Source organism: Antechinus flavipes, chromosome 3 (assembly GCF_016432865.1).
Source record: "Antechinus flavipes isolate AdamAnt ecotype Samford, QLD, Australia chromosome 3, AdamAnt_v2, whole genome shotgun sequence".
In the NCBI taxonomy this organism is placed as follows: Eukaryota; Metazoa; Chordata; class Mammalia; order Dasyuromorphia; family Dasyuridae; genus Antechinus; species Antechinus flavipes.
In genome coordinates, this window is record NC_067400.1 from 366,423,828 (window position 1) to 366,439,653 (window position 15,826).

Consider the following 15,826-nt stretch of genomic DNA (forward strand, 5'->3'; position numbering starts at 1 on the left):
TCTATTGCTTAGTAATCTTAGATTCTTCCCAGAATCTGGTTCAGAATCAGTGGGACACTTTGGTACCTGAATCTTTTAATAAAACCTGAAACTAGAAAACCTAGTTATAAGTTTTTAGTCATCAATGTATCACTAAGGAATTTTGTCAACAAGGATAGTAATCATGATACTAGTCATCAGTAGTATCAGTAGTAACATAATTTCTGGAAATTCTGTGTTTTTCCTCAAGTCTTTTGTTTGTTTATTTGATTTTGTGGTACAATTACAATAAAATGGGAAACATTCATTTGCCATTTTAAGTTTTACAAAATGCTTTATATTGCATATATTGTCACATTGATTCTCACAATAATCTAATAAGATAGAAGCTATTATGTGTCCCTCCTTCACAGAAGAGAAAATTTTTACTTTGAAAAAATAATGACTTATCCAGGATCACACAGAAGGTAAAACATCTGAGGCAGAATGCAAACTGACATCTTTCTAACATCAAGCTCACTCCTTTATCTACTAAGGCACTTCTGTAAATAGATACATGCATCTGTTATCTTGAAGTTTTTCTCATCTATTTCATATTATGGTCAGTAAAATATTTTTCTTAGTCTTTTGATACAGCATAATTATGATCTACCAGAAATAATCTTTCCATATAATATAATATAGTGTCACTATGGAATCTGATGAGCAATGCCAGTTACAAAGAGCATGATAATAACTATGGTATTATGGTGACTATTTAAAGATATCTCATCATCAGGGGTAGAAAATTACCATTTCAAATTAGCATAATTGAAGAGCTACTTCTTTTTTTGACAGCTCCTAGTTGAGGGACCCACCTTCTATTATTTATGAAATGCTTCATAACATAGCTGTCTCAAAAATTTAATGCTTCTCCTTGAAATATTAATCCCTGTCTCTTGTTGCTCTTGAGTCTTATCATTTTATGAAGCCTGAGTTCCATCAAGATAATGGCATTAATCTTGATGACAAATGTGATTCTTCAGATGCTAGTAGAAGTCAAATCTATTACTTCTTATTGCTTTGGCTCACTTTTACCCAACTCTCTTCTGTCAGAAAAGCACACTGCAACTCAAGAAAAGTAGTCTTTATGGCTTTCTCCATCTGTTTGCAGCACTGTAATGGATGTACCAATGATGGATATCAGTAATATTGATTTGGAGAATATGCACAGAATTGTTAAAAGAAACAAATTTTATGTTAAATGAAAACTCAAAGTTAAGGAATGTTCTCTTCAAGTTCACCATTTGCTAGATGACAATGCCTACTGACAGAACATACTATTGCTGTCTAGCTCTTTTTTCTTTCATATTCATATGACAAACATGTCTTCAGAATGAAAATTGCAGGTGGCAAAATGCTTGTGTTTTATCCTGAATTTTGTAGGAAAAGTTTCCTAAGTTGGCAGCACAACGGGATAGTAGTGGAAAGAGACCTGGACAAAGAAAAACAGCTTTGAAAGATTTCAGAGCTCTTATCAGTGAAATAACCAGTTATGCTATTGAAAAAATGAAAATGACTACACTTGCATAATGTAATCTGTATTTGTAGAAATAGTCAGTGACTAGATTATTTTTGCTTAACTATTCTAATTTGTCACGAGACCTTTCTTTTTGGGGGGGGGTGATTCATTTATTAGAAGAAGAGTGATGTAAAAATAAAGAAAGCAAGGGGGGAAAAGGTGATCATTGAAACTTTTTTAATATACCTAGAGAACCCCAGAGATTCTACCAAAAAGCTATTGGAAATAATTCATAATTTTAGCAAAGTAGCTGGCTACAAAATAAATCCCCATAAATCCTCAGCATTTTTATACATCACCAACAAAACCCAACAGCAAGAGATACAAAGAGAAATTCCATTCAGAATAACTGTTGATACCATAAAATATTTGGGAATCTATCTACCAAAGGAAAGTCAGGAATTATATGAGCAAAATTATAAAAAAGTCTCCACACAAATAAAGTCCGACTTAAATAATTGGAAAAATATTAAGTGCTCCTGGATCGGCCGAGCAAACATAATAAAGATGACAATACTCCCTAAACTAATCTATTTATTTAGTGCTATACCAATCAGACTTCCAAGAAAATATTTTATTGATCTAGAAAAAATAACAACAAAATTCATATGGAACAATAAAAAGTCAAGAATCTCAAGGGAATTAATGAAAAAAAAATCAAATGAAGGTGGCCTAGCTGTACTGATCTAAAACTATATTATAAAGCAGCAGTCACCAAAACCATTTGGTATTGGCTAAGAAATAGATTAGTGGATCAGTGGAAAAGGCTAGGCTCACAAGACAGAATAGTCAATTATAGCAATCTAGTGTTTGACAAACCCAAAGCCCCTAACTTCTGGGAAAAGAATTCATTATTTGATAAAAACTGCTGGGATAATTGGAAATTAGTATGGCAGAAATTAGGCATGGACCCACACTTAACACCATATACCAAGATAAGATCAAAATGGGTCTATGACCTAGGCATAAAGAACGAGACTATAAATAAATTAGAGGAACATAGAATAGTTTATCTCTCAGACTTGTGGAGGAGAAAGAAATTTGTGACCAAAGATGAACTAGAGACCATTACTGATCACAGAATAGAAAATTTCGATTACATCAAATTAAAAAGCCTTTGTACAAATAAAACTAATGCAAACAAGATTAGAAGGGAAGCAACAAACTGGGAAAACATTTTCACAGTTAAGGTTCTGATAAAGGCCTCATTTCCAAAATATATAGAGAACTGACTCAAATTTATAAGAAATCAAGCCATTCTCCAATTGATAAATGGTCAAAGGATATGAACAGACAATTTTCAGAGGATGAGATTGAAACTATTACCACTCATATGAAAGAGTGTTCCAAATCATTATTGATCAGAGAAATGCAAATTAAGACAACTCTGAGATACCACTACACACCTGTCAGATTGGCTAAGATGACAGGAAAAAATAATGATGAATGTTGGAGGGGATGCGGGAAAACTGGGACACTAATGCATTGTGGTGGAGTTGTGAACGAATCCAACCATTCTGGAGAGCAATCTGGAATTATGCCCAAAAAATTATCAAATTGTGCATACCCTTTGATCCAGCAGTGTTTCTATTGGGCTTATATCCCAAAGAAATACTAAAGAAGGGAAAGGGACCTGTATGTGCCAAAATGTTTGTAGCAGCCCTGTTTGTAGTGGCTAGAAACTGGAAAATGAATGGATGCCCATCAATTGGAGAATGGCTGGGTAAATTGTGGTATATGAATGTTATGGAATATTAGTGTTCTGTAAGAAATGACCAGCAGGATGAATACAGAGAGGACTGGCGAGACTTACATGAACTGATGCTAAGTGAAATGAGCAGAACCAGGAGATCATTATACACTTCGACAACGATATTGTATGAGGACATATTTTGATGGAAGTGGATTTCTTTGACAAAGAGACCTGAGTTTCAATTGATAAATGACGGACAAAAGCAGCTACACCCAAAGAAAGAACACTGGGAAACGAATGTAAACTATCTGCATTTTTGTTTTTCTTCCCGGATTATTTATACCTTCTGAATCCAATTCTCCCTACGCAACAAGAGAACTGTTCGGTTCTGCAAACATATATTGTATCTAGGATATACTGCAACATATCCAACATATAAAGGACTGCTTGCCATCTAGGGGAGGGGGTGGAGGGAGGGAGGGGGAAAAAAATCGGAACAGAAACGAGTGTCAATATAATGTAATTATTAAATAAAAAATTTAAAAAAAAAAAAAAGAAACTTTTTTAATATATAAAAGAGAGCACAAGGGAGTTGAGATAGGGTTACAGACAAAGGGGACAATACTGGTGCTATTGTATTAAATTTAATATACATTAAAAACAAGCTACATTACAGTAACACATTCATTTAGATGCATAGCACCATAGGTTTAAAACTGGAAGAGACTTCAGAGGTCATAGAATTCAATCCTCTCCTTTTATAGATGAGAAAACTAAGGCTATTACAGGTTAAATAACATGTAAGTACAAATATATGAGACAGGTTTTGAATGTAGGAATTACTCTTCTTTTCCATTATTTGTATTTCAAAATGTTCTATGTTTGTTAAGTTCATAATAAAAAGAAAAAAAAAAAAGGAAAACAGATGTAGAGAGACTCACATTTGCTTTCAGAAAACCTAGCCCTAGATCCTGGCTCTGTCCCTCACAACTTTTGGGATCTAGATCAAATATACACCTCTCTAGCCCTCGGGTTTTTCATATGTAAAATCAGAAAGGTTGTTGACTAGATCTTCTGTAAAATAATCTGGAGAAAGAAATGGAAAACCACTCCAATATTTTTGCCAAGAAGACCCCAAAATCAGGTCATAAAGTCAGACAGAACCGAAAAGAAAAAAAAAAAAATACTGTATAAAAACAATAATATGTAAAAGGCATCATATTAGGTATTTGAGATATAAAGACAATTTGAAAAATTGTTCTTGTTGAATGAGACCAGGTTAAGTTTTCTCAAAAAAGTCTATGAGAAGGAATAGGTCAGACCTTAGGCCCAAGTTGCAGAAAGTCACATGATCTCTAGGACAAGATATGTTAGACCCTAATTCCTAAATTCAAGAAATGAAAGGCAGTGATGTGACCCATAGGAAGTAGACAACATTGCTGACCATTGGTCCATAATTGTTATTTCTTTTTTAGTCTATCCAATGAAAAGACTTGGGTTTTTTGCTATTTAACCAGCTTTACTATTACTGGCTTGTCAAGTCAGACACATGTTGGGAGCTGAGATGCCTCCCAGGTGTGCTTGGGCCTCTCGCTGCAGGGACTAAATAAAGGCTTTTTCTTTGTACCTGAAGATGTCTCTGATCAGTTAATTTGGAGAAAGGGAAGGGAGTCTAGCACCCTTCCCACACACTGTTCTCAAGGATTTTATATTCTATTGGGCATATGCCTGTGGGACTGGTATTTTGGAATCAAGCACTCGAGGAGTTGGTAGTTAATACTGGAAGCAATTTCAGCCCAGCTCCTGAAAAAGAATCACTTGGAGGAATAGTGAAGGAAAAGAAAGAAAGAAAACAGTCTGGTTTTGCTCTTGGTACACACACACACACACACACACACACACACACACACACACACACACAAACATATATACATGTAAACAAATAATTCAAACAAATAGAGAAAGGTAATTATGAGATGGGGAGAGAGTATTTTAAAAAATCTTTGCAAAGAAAGTGTGTCCTGAAAAGTAACTTACAGAAAGTTAAAAATTCTAAGAGGAAGAAGCAATGGAGAAATGTATACAAAAAATGGAGACAGTATATATGAAGGCACTGAGATAGAAAAAGGATTCCAAATTTGAGGAACATCAAATAGGATAGTTCAATTGTAACACAAAATGTATGATATGAAGAAATGTGAAATAAGATGTGCCCAATGTAGAAATATCTTCTACAAAATCTGTGAGAGATGGTCAACTTGATTATTCTTAATTATCTTTAGTGACTTCTAGTCACTACCTCAGGAGGTTACCTGTTTAATTTTGGATTTGAGAATTATTTCTTATAAGTCACTAATATCAGTATCTGTAATTCCTGCACATCAATCTTGATTGTGATTTCCAAAGTAACAGCATACTAATTTATTCCTTCTACTCAACAGTCATGCAATTATTTGAAAAACTATCATCCTCTCCCCACACATCCATCCCTTGGTCTTCTCGATTGCAGGCTAACATCATAGTTCCTTATATAATGGGTTTTTTAAAACTTTTCACCATCTTGATTAGCTTGTTTTGTACACACTCTATTCTGATTCAACTGAAAGAATAGGGAGAAAAGGTTTATTTTCAAAGATGATTAGGGAAAAAGGAAAGGAACTTTTATGTTCTAAAATTTTAAAGCAGCTCTCTTTGTGGTGAAAAAGAACTAGAAACTGCAGGAATGCTCATCAATTGGGGGAATGATCAAACAAGTTGTGGTATCTTACTGTGATGGAATACTACTTCTCTACAAGAAAGAATGAATTCAGTGATCTTAGAAACAAAATGGAAAAACGATGAAATAATGGAGAATGAAATGAGCCAAACCAAAAGAACACTGTATATGGTAACAGCAATATTTTTTAGAAATGACTTCAAGCAAATAAGTAATTTTGACTATTATAGATACTCAAATTAATTACAAAAGACAATAAATACAATGTCTCCATCCAGAGAAAGAACTAATAATTAGATGTATAGAATAAGTTTGCATAAAGACACATATATACATATGGACATATATGTACATAACACATATACACCTATTTGTGTTTAATAGTAGCCAACTCTAAAGTGGTAAAGGTGGGGAGAAAGGGAGAAAAAGAAATTTACATAATAACTTTATGATATATTGAAAAGGAATAATAAATTGTATATAACAATTGCATTTTCATATACAATCATCTTTTTATTATATGTTATGGAATTTCTTGTTTTATTTCATAAATTAAAAGATAAAATAAATTTTAAAAATAAAAATTACACTGCTCTGAAAAAAAAATTCTTACTATCAAAGTGATATAATAGTTAATTTTGTCATCTTTACCTTGTAAATCAATCAATTCAGAGTTCTTGTTATTCCTTATAATAATAATCCCTCAGGATAAGATTTTTAATGTAGGAAATTCAGTGCCAAACATATATTTTAAATTCATTTACATTATATTCTAAGGATGCTTGACCTATTCAGTAGATATTTATTAGAATTTTCTTTTCCCTAATCAAACTTTATACTCAAAGTGATTCTAGTTTTTAAAGAACTTTTATTATCAGGTTCTGTCTTTATAATGAACTTTCCCAATAAGATATCATCACTAAAGTATTTGCAGCAACAGTACTAGAATCCCCTACTTATGATGTATTATCACATTAACCTTTTATTGTGGACACTCCTGGATCCTTGAAGTATTATTTGTGCTCTGCATAATTCACTAATGCCAAACTGTTCTGTTACTGATTTCCAACTGGTGACCCCATGCTCTTCTACCACCTTTTCTTCTAAAGCAAAAACTATTATCTTCTTTGGCAAGTTATAATAGAGTAGAGGAAAAGGCTATTTAAATTAAGTGAAGAAATCTGATGTTTCTAATCATGTAGCTTTTAGTAAAGTGAAAAGATAATTGTTAAGTCTTTTACACATTTCATTTATGTGTTGTTTGCACTTTCTTTCTTCTAAGTATTCTCATTACTTTTCCAACAAGCCATTTCTGAGAATCCAAAAAGTGAAAGAATGGACAAAATTTCTACCACTTCCTTGTTTTTCTGCTGTCAATAGAGGGAAATGTGATCCTTAAGTACTCAGGGAATTGTACTGCTAATTTCTCTCTTCAGGAACCAGAACAGGGGGAAAAATGTTACAATAAAAATGTGATCTGAATGAAAATGTGTTCTTTTTAATCTTATTTCTGAAGTATTTTTTACCAATCTATTGCCTATCCTTATATGAATAAATTCATTTTGATGTCAGCTTAATTTTTCATTTTTAGAAATTTTTTCAGTATGTTCTCAGAAGTTCATTTCTACATATATATGTACACACATATTAAAAATATGTACTTATAGATGTGGCATTTCTGCAATGGCAATTTGAAATGTAAAAGATAAAAATGTCAAAACAAAAATTCATGTATGTTGCTGTAGCATCACCAAAAATTGCTCTCAATAATACTACTTTAATAAAAGAATTTATCTGAGATTAATATTTTAAATTTTATCCCTAATTACATTAACAAAATGGAACATTCTCACTCTATTGTGTTCACTGTATTCAGACTTCTTTCAGGGATATTTCTGTAGCCTAGCTCTAGAGGATGAAAACCCCAGCTCATTTTAATTCTTCAAAGCAACTATCTCTTTTTTGTGATTTTTTTTTTCATGTGGGCACTACTTACTTTCATAAATATGAAGACTTTAAAAAAATTTTTTGATACTTATCCATTAGGTAAAATATAAAATTAGCATGCTATATGTTCCTCTTTTTCTTCCAGATTGACTTCAATCTAAAAAGCAGCAACAATGAGCATTTAGACGGACTTTTGAATTCATTTAGCATACTTTGCCATTTTATAGAGGAGGAAACAAGCCTAGAAAGATGAAATATCTTGCCAAAGGTAACAGAGGTTGTGAGTGGCAAAGTAAGTTTTTGAAATTGGCATCCTCTTTCTAGAAATCCAGAATTTTTTTTCCTCTGCCTCCTTAAACTGTCTCCCTAAATATTGGTAGATCAATCACAAAGTTTCTACAAGATTGGGCAATGTTAAGTAAAAAAAAAATAGGAACCAGTCTTTTACTTGTGGATAAATGACTATGTAATAAAATTGACTGTTTTATAGTATAAGTGCAAGCTCGTGGATAATTGGAAAAATCCAAGGGCCAAAAAAGTAACTACATCATAGACACTTACAGTACAATGTCTTTTTGAAGTAGATGTCTATAGAATGGGTTTTACCTGAGCAATTTTTATTAGATTATAGAGAAATCATCATTGGCATTCCCTCTTCCAGGCTTTTCTTTGCTTTCTTTACCTACTCTTGAAATGCCTTTCTAAATCCTTTAGAGTTAATAAAATTCTATTATTTTCTCCCAAAGCTCAGCTCAAAGTCCCAATTTCTTTTCTTAAACTTTCATTGACTGTTCTATTCATTCTACTCTGAACTCCCCAAATTGATTAATGTGCATATTCCATTATAAATCTCACACATGCTGCTCTTTCTCACCATTTATATTAGTAAAAGTATTTCTTTACACTATAACTGAGTGGAATTTATACCAGGAATACAGGGGTGGTTCAATATCAAAGAAAACTATCAGTATGATTGACTATATAAATAACAAAGTTAACAGAAATCATATGATTATCTCATTAAATGCAGAAAAAACATTTGACAGAATAAAATATCTATTATTAATAAAAACATTAGAGAATATAGGAATAAATGGAGATTTTCTTAAAGTGATAAGTAGCATCTTTCTAAAATCATCAGCAAACATTATATATAATGGGGATAAATAACAGCATTCTCTTTAAGATTAGGGGTGAAATAAGGTTGCCTATAATTACTATTATCCAATATCGTACTAGCAATGTTAGCTTTAATAAAAAGAGAAGAAAAAAGAAATAGAAGGAATTAGAGAAGGTAAGGAGGGGCAAAAAATTTTCACTTTGTAGATGATATGATGGTATCTAGAGAATCTTAAAGAATCAGCCAAAAAAAAAAAAAAAAAACTACCAGAAACAATCAACGATTCCAGCAAAGTTACAGAACATAAAATAAGCCTACATAACTTATCTACATTTGTATATGGTACCAACAAAGTCCAGCAGCAAGAGATAGAAAAAGAAATCCAATTTGAAATAACTGTAGACAAAATAAAATATTTGGGACTCTGTCTACCAAGACAAAGCCAAGAGTGATATAAACATCATTACAAAACACTTTTCACACAAATCAAGTCAGATATAAATAACTGGAAAAATATCAGTTGCTCATAGGTAGGCTGAGATTATAACAAAAAATGACAATTCTACCTAAATTAACCTATTTATTAAATGCCACATTAATCAAACTGCCAAAAATTACTTTATTGAGCCATCTGAAAGAAAAAAGAAACCTCAAGAATATCAAGGAATTAATGAAAAAGAAAAAGGAAGTTGCTAAAATTATAGTATAAAGTAGCAGCTATCATAATCAGTTGGCACAGGCTAAGAAATAGTGATGGATCAGTTGAATTGGTTAGATACACAATATTCAAGGTAATGAATATAGTAATCAAATATTCAAATAGTAATAGTAATCAAATTCAAATTAAATCAAATAGTAATTAAATGTTGGATAAGCCAAAAGATTACAGCTTTTGGGATAAGAATTCACTATTTGACAAGAATTGCTGAGAAAACTGGAAAATAGTATGGCAGAAACTAATCACTGACCAACATTTAACACCCTTTACTAGGATAACATCTAAATCAGGTCATGATTTAGATATATAGAGTGATATTATAAGCAAAATAGGAGAGCAAGTGATACTCTACCTAACAAATCTGTGGAAAAAGAAGGAATTTATGAGAAAAGAAGAACTAGAGAACATTATGAAAGGCAGAATGAACAATTTTGATTACATCAAATTAAAAAAGTTTTGCACAAAAAACACAATATAGCCAAATTAGAAGAGAAGCAGAAAGGTCCGGAAAATTTTACATCCAGTGTTTCTGATAAAGGCTTCATTTCTAAAATATGTGGAGAATTGCCTCTAATTTACTAAGAAAAAAAAATTGTTATTTCCCAACTGATAACTGGTCAAAATATGTGAACAAATTTCAGATAAAGAAAATAAAGACATTTCTAATCATATGAAAAAATGTTCCAAATCATTATTGATTAGAGAGATGAAAATTAAGACAACTCTAAAGTACTACTTTACAAGTCTCAGATTGACTAAGATGACAGTGAAAGATAATGATAAATATTGGAGGGGATGTGGGAAAACTGGAACACTAATGCATTACTGTTGGGAGTTATGAAATGATCCAACCATTCTAGAGAGCAATTTGGAACAATGCTCAAAGGGTTATAAAACTCCTAACTTTTATCTAGCAGTCTCACTACTGGGTCTGTATCCCAAAGAGATAATAAAAAAGGACAAAGGATGCGTAGGTACAAAAATGTTCGTAGTAGCTCTTTTTTATTGTGACAAAAAACTGGAAATTGAGTGAATGCCAATCAGTTGGGAAGTGGATGAATAACTTATAGCATGGGAAGGTAATGAAATATTATTATTCTATAAGAAATGAGGAGCAGCCTGATTTCAGAAAATCCTGAAAAGACTTACATACACTGATGCTGAGTGCAGTACCAAGAGATCATTGTACACAGTAACAAGAGTATCATGATGATCAATTGGGATGAATTTGGTTCTTCTCAACCAATAGATTTCCAATAGATTTGGGATAGAAAATGCCAATTTCATACAGAAAAAAGAACTATGGAGACTGAATGTGTATTAAAGCATACTATTTTCACCTTATGGTTTGTTTTTCTCAGATTTTTCCCCTGTTTGGTCTGATTTTTATTGCACAACATGACAAATGTGGAAATATGTTTAAAAGAATTACGGATAGTTAATCTATTTCGGATTGCTTGCTGTCTTGGGGAGGAAGGAGGTAAGGAGAGAAGGAGAAAAATCTGGAACACAAAAGTCTTCTAAAAGGAATGTTGAAAACTATCTTTATGTGTATTTGGAAAATTAAAATATTATCTTAAAAAAAAGTACTTCTTGCTTCTCCAACCACATTTTCCTATGAAAGTATGTAGTCAAAGGATGTCTTATTCTACCTCCAGCCCTGAACACAGTATTTTGACTGTATTATTAGCTCAATGAAGGTTTATTGATAAAATGAAAAAAGCAAAGTTTTGATAATACTTGTTGTTCAGTTGTTTGAATCATGCCTAAATCTTTAGGACCTCATTTGTAATTTTCTTAGCAAAGATACTGGAGTGGTTTGTCATTTCCTTGTTTAGTTCATTTTACAGATAAGGAAAGTAAGATAAATAGGATTAAGTCACTTGCCCAAGGTCACATAGGTAGTAATTTTCTGAGACTAGGTTTGAATCCAGGTTTTCTTGACTCTTTCTGACAACCCTACAAATTGGTAATTTGTACTCTGCCAAAAATAAATCAATAAATTATTCTAATGGAGTTGATGCTAGTGCCAAATCTGGCTCATCTCACTACTCAACATTGTCATTTTTTTTTTAATGGCACAAGCAATAAGAGGAATTTTATCATTTCTATTAATAGATAATGTCTTTCTTATTTATTGAGAATGGCTTAAATGGTAACAAACTTTTAAACTAAAAGTCTAAATTGCATAGTTTTAAGTAATGTTTATTATATATTTGTGTGTATGTCTATGTATGTGTGTGTGACAAAATCTGTATTTACAAAACATAGATTGTAAAATATGAAACAAATTTATTTTACTTTCTTCCTCACTTTTCTTCTTGTATCATTTCTTTACCCATATCTTTGTCTGATAATTCTTTACAAGGTTGAGATCATAAAAACTAGCTAAACCTCTTAAACAATTGCAGATTTGAATTGGAGATATAAAAATCCAGGTCCACACTGGAGTTTTCCTTTGAGACTGTGTATATGAGATTCAATAAAATAGGAAATCCCTTCTTTGTTATATAGGATTATTTCTCAAACACAATAAACAAATAAAAGGAAATATTTGCTACAAAATGAAAGTAAGCAGGAAGTGTCACCTAGACACAAAAAAACTCACTAGTCAGGCAACAATTTTCACTAAATGTAATACTCAGGTAAGCTGTGCTCACACAAATTACTACTCCCAAGTCTCTGACTAAATTAAATAGCACAGCTGGTCAAATAACTGGACAGCAAGTAAACAGTAAATATTTGGGTGAAACAATCTCTTTGAGATTTATTATTATTGTTATTATTATTATTGAATTACTTGGCTCTTTAAATGAATTTACTGAATTGATAAAATTGATTGTTTTTACATTATGGAAACACATAGTATAAGAGAAATAATTAACGAAACAATTACTTTTTAATTTGTCTAATAACAGCTGGAGAAACTTTATGTGTGTGTGAATCGAGAAAAGTTAGCTAGTAGGCATTGAAAATCATGTCTCCAAAAACATATGTAGTTATATTTTTCAAAAATTTGAATAGTAACCTTTACATTAGGAGAATATAATTAAGCAAATATTCTTTAATAAATCTATACTATTTAAGTTTCTGTTAATACATGTTAATACATATCTCAAAAAGGAGTACTATATTGTACCACTGTTTCATAACAATTATTTCTGTTTATATTATAAGAGGACAAAAAGACTGTTAATAACAGTTGAATTTTTTACCTTAATTGATTGAATTCACAAGTTGAATTACAAGTAATAAGACACCACACATATTTTGATTACTTCCTTTTGGCTATCCTATACAATGCCAAAATAGGAAGATCTACTGAAAAAATTCATATTTGAATGCCATGGATTGACACCTATTGATAACTAATGAATCCACTTTGTGAATGATTCTGTCCCTTAATTTCATGTGTAACTCTCCCCAGACGACAGTAACTTTTAATTTGTTTATTTATTTTTGCTATTTTCTATTGAAGGCTCCATTCTCTGAGAGTTTATATGGTGATTTATCACTTTTAATTATCAACTTTGTTGACTTCTTTTTGACTTGTGAGAAGGGAAAGAAGCATTTCAAAATAGTTAAACTTTTTTTAAAAAAAACTTGAAACAGGTGTTAAAAAAATTGCTTTAGGTAATTTCTATGCCAAAATCAAAAACTATTAGGCTCCATATGGTGTCTGAGGAACTGTCTCATATGATATATGAGTTGTTACAGTTCCAAACTGACATCTTATTGAATTTGAATTTACTGTAGGATTTCAATATGTAAGGCCACTTTAAAAAAAAAAAAAAAAAGGTTTTCATGCATTTGTACTTAGACTTTGCTGAATGGACAAAGGAGACCCCATGAATGCAATGCAATTATATTTGGAAAAGCAGCTGATTAGTTTCTTCTAAAAAAGATTATGCTGAAACTCATTAATTCTCGTGGTAAAGTAATATATGCAATCCACATCTGTATTTTTCTGACTCCAGTGTTAAGATGGATTATCCTTAGTGTGTTTACAATTTGAGAGCTCAACTTATTTATTCGTTCAAAGATATGAACAGAATGTAATGATAATAATAATTCACAATAAAATAGCACTCCAAGGTTTATGAAGTACTATCTTCACAACAATCCTTTGAAGAAAGGGAAGAAAACATGCATTTATTAAGCACCAACTATGTGATAACTGTTTCACAAATATCTCACTTACTTTCCACAAAAAATTCAGGGAAATAGTCGCTGTTATGAAATCACAGATCCAAGCTTTTATCTCTATTATAAAATATGTAGAATAAAGAGTAGCTAGGTAGTTAAAGTGCCAGATCCAGAGTCAGGAAGACTCATCTTCCTGAGTTCAGATCTGGCCTCAGATACTTCCTAGCTATGTGAGCCTGAGCAAGTCACTTAATCTTGTTTTTCTCAGTTTCTTCAACTCTAAAATGAATCGGAATATGATATGGCAAAAACCCTCCAGTATCTTTGTTAAGAAAACCCCAAATGGTTTCAAAAAGAGTAAGACATGACTGAAAATAACTGAACAACAACATACAGAATAGGAAATAAAAATTTTAAAAAAGATGAGATTATGATGAAATGAAATATTTTAAGATGTTTCTTATTTAGTAACTGTTAAATGTATTTGCTTTCACTAAATATGAGTACTAATGTTTTTAGTGCCAGCAATATAATGGGATATGATTTACTAAAATGAAAGTCATTTGGAGTGAAAGGGGGAAGATTTGAATAAGAAATGTTTTGCCCTAAGTGCTGAGAATATAAATAGAGAAATGAGACAATCCTTAATTTCAAGTTTACATTTCCAAGAGAAAGGGAACATATAAAGGAAAGTTCCCAGAGAAAGAAATTGTGATCTGGAAATTCACAGAGATGATGGTTGAACAATAAATAGGACAGTCAATTGACACAATCAGCCTTTCAAGAAATAATTAATTTGAATACTTAGAGAAAGGTATAGAAAGGAGGGAGGAGAGAAAGGAAAGGGATAAGGAAAAGAAAGGCAGGGTAGAATGGCCATGATGAAAAAAGGCTGAACACTTCCAGGACATGCAGAACTTAATTCTTTTCAGACTTGGTGTTTGGTAATTTGGTTTGGAGAGCATCCCTAGGAGCAAAGTACAGGTAGAAATAACAGCAACAATAATAAATCAGTTAATTTTAATCAATACAGCTAACCAACCAGGTAAACTTAATTCTTTAAGATTTTTTCATTTAAAGGTATCTAATATTCCCACTGAATCATGTCATAAGACTCAGTGAACACAACTTTTCAACAAGAATCATGTTTCTCTGTGTATAAAAATTCACATAGCACATTCTAGAAACACAGTGCCAAAGTGTATTGTCTGTAATTTCAACTAACAAGAAATTTTTCAGTAGAAATAAATTTCTCATTGTTTTCTCCAAGTCCTTTACTCTTTCAAACAACCTTAATTTCTGTTGAAGACACCATTTTTGTATATGTATATGTGTATGTATATATATTATATATATATGTACACATGCACACCTATCTCTTTCTAATGTTATATTTAATAAATATTATATATTATGTGATTTATATTATATTTACATATTACATAATTACATATTATGCCACATTTTTGTTATTATATATTACATTATATTTACTTATATACATATATATCATAAACATAGGCTTATATATACATATGCATATATACATTATGTATTAATATATATGTGATACAATATATCATATATAAATGCAGAGACAGAGACAGGAACAAAGAGAGACAGAGACATAAACAAAGAGAGGGGTTGGGATAAGTGTATATACATGCATATTGTAACCCTTAATACAATGTAAGTTTCTTTAAAACATAGATTAGTTTACTTTTGACTTTGTATCTCTTGGACCTAGTACAATTTTTATCAAATGTTGATTGATTAATTGATTTTGCTTAAGGATAACATAAAATCTTAATTTCTTGTTCCTTTTTTGCCATATAGTTTTGGGGGAATTTCACTCTCACTGAGATGTCTTGCCAATCCCCACCTCCACTTTGGAGATAATGGCAGAAGATGGAAATGCCTTGGGATTTCCCAGTGTCTTACATGTT